Raw genomic sequence first — 2595 nt, forward strand, 5'->3', positions numbered from 1 at the left:
GCCAGATTTTTTCTCAATTGAGCTATGAGTAAAGCCCATAGCTTGTTGATTAGGTCCAATTTGTTTATTTTTGGTTTTATTTCTATTGCTTTGGAAGACTGACATAAGAAAACATTGGTACAATTTATGTCAGAGAATGTTTTGCCTATGATCTCTTCTAGGAATTTTATGCTGTTATGTCTTATGTTTAAGTCTTTAAGCTATTTTGAATTTATTTTTGTTCATGGTGTGAGAGCGTGTTGTAAATTCATTGAGTTACATGTCCAACACTCCCAACACTACTTGCTGAAAAGACTATCTTTTTCTCATTGTATATCCTTTGTCAAAGATTAATTGACCATAGGTATGTGGGTTTATTTCTGTATTCTCTCTTATTCAATTGATCCATGTGACAATTTTTTTCTGTCTATTCTGTTTTGATTATTATAGCTTTGTAATATTGACTGAAGTTAGGGAAATCTGTGACTGCTGCTTTGTTCTTTTTCTTCAGGATTGCATTAGCAATTCTGGATCTTTTATGATTCCATATAAATTTTTGGAATCTTTGTTCTAGTTTGTTCTAGTTCTGTGGAAAATGTCATGGGCAATTTGATAGGGATTGCATTAAATTTGCAAATTGATTTGGCTAGCATAGCCATTTTAGCAATGTTAATTCTTCATTCCAGGAGCATGGGACATCTTCCCATTTTTTTGAGTCATCTTCAATTTCACTTATTGTTTTATAGTTCTCAGTGTATAAGTCTTTCATTTTCTTGGTCAAGTTTATTCCTAAGTATCTATTATTTTGGATGTAATTTTAAAGTGTATTATTTTTTATCTTTACTTTCTGATATTTTATTGTTAGTGTAAAGAAATATAACCAATTTCTAGATGTGAATCTTGTATTCTGCTACTTTGCTAAATTTGTTTATTAGTTCTGTTTTGTGTGTGTGTGTGTGGAAATTTTAGGTTTTCTATATATAGTTATCTTATCATCTGCATATAATGACAAAATTTCCTCTTCCCTTCCAGTTTGGTTACCTTTTATTTCTTTTTTCTTGATTGATTGCTTAGTTAGGACTTCCAAAACTATGTTCAATAGAAGAGAGGAGAGCTCCAGATTTTAGCAGGAAGACTTTCATCTTTTCACCATTGAATATTGTATTAGCTGATAGTCATAAATAGATTTTATGTTGGGATATGTTTCCTCCATACCCATTTTCATAAGGGTTTTCATGAGTCTTGGTTAAATATTATCAAATGCTTGTTCTACATTTATTGAGATGATGACATATTTTTTGCCTTTTCTTTAGTCTATGTTGCATAAGTTGAACTATCCATGTGAATTTTGGATGAACCCCATTTGGGCATGGTATATGAAATTTTGTATGCATTATTGGATTCAATTTGCTAATATATTGTTGAGAATTTTTTTGCATCTATAGTCATCAAAGATATTGACCTGTAGTTTTTGTTTTTGTTTTATATAAATTTATTTATTTTAATTGGAGGCTAATTGCATTACAATATTGTATTGGTTTTGCCATACATTGACATGAATCTGCCACAGGTGTATATGTGTTCCCCATCCCGAACACCCTTCCCACCTCCCTCCCCATCCCATCCCTCTGTTTTTTGTTTTTTTTTTTTTAATGTCTTTATCTCATCTTGGTATTATGATGATAGTGGTTTTCTAGAATGTCTTTGGAAATGTATCTTCCTCTTCAGTCTTTTGTAAGAATTTGAGAAGGGTTGGAAGAAGCCCTTCTTTTTATGTTTGTTAGAATTTGTCTGTGAAACCATCGGGACCTGGTTTTTTGTTTATAATGGGTTATTTTATTATAGATGCTATTTCACTTCTAATCTGTTCAAATTATCTATTTCTTCTTGAGTAAATTTTGATGGGCTCTATATTTCTAGAAACTTGTCCATTCCCTCTAGGTTGTGAAATTTGTTGTCCTATAATTTTTCATAATATTCTGCTATATTTTTTCTATTTCTGCAAATGGAGTATCATATCTCACTTTTATTACTTTGTTTATTTGGGGCTCTCTCTTCTTCTAGATATGCAGATGACACCACCCTTAGGGCAGAAAGTGAAGAGGAACTAAAAAGCCTCTTGATGAAAGTGAAAGTAGAGAGTGAAAAAGTTGGCTTAAAGCTCAATATTCAGAAAACGAAGATCATGGCATCTGGTCCCATCACTTCATGGGAAATAGATGGGGAAACAGTGGAAACAGTGTCAGACTTTATTTTTTTGAGCTCCAAAATCACTGCAGATGGTGACTGCAGCCATGAAATTAAAAAACGCTTACTCCTTGGAAGAAAAGTTATGACCAACCTAGACAGCATATTGAAAAGCAGAGACATTGCTTAGCCAACAAAGGTCCATCTAGTCAAGGCTATGGTTTTTCCTGTGGTCATGTATGGATGTGAGAGTTGGACTGTGAAGAAAGCTGAGCACCGAACAATTGATGCTTTTAAACTGTGGTGTTGGAGAAGACTCTTGAGAGTCCCTTGGACTGCAAGGAGATCCAACCACTCCATTCTGAAGGAGATCAGCCCTGGGATTTCTTTGGAAGGAATGGTGCTAAAGCTGAAAGTCCAGTACTTTGG

The sequence above is a fragment of the Bubalus kerabau genome, chromosome 15 (genome assembly GCF_029407905.1).
Source record: "Bubalus kerabau isolate K-KA32 ecotype Philippines breed swamp buffalo chromosome 15, PCC_UOA_SB_1v2, whole genome shotgun sequence".
NCBI classification, from domain to species: Eukaryota; Metazoa; Chordata; class Mammalia; order Artiodactyla; family Bovidae; genus Bubalus; species Bubalus kerabau.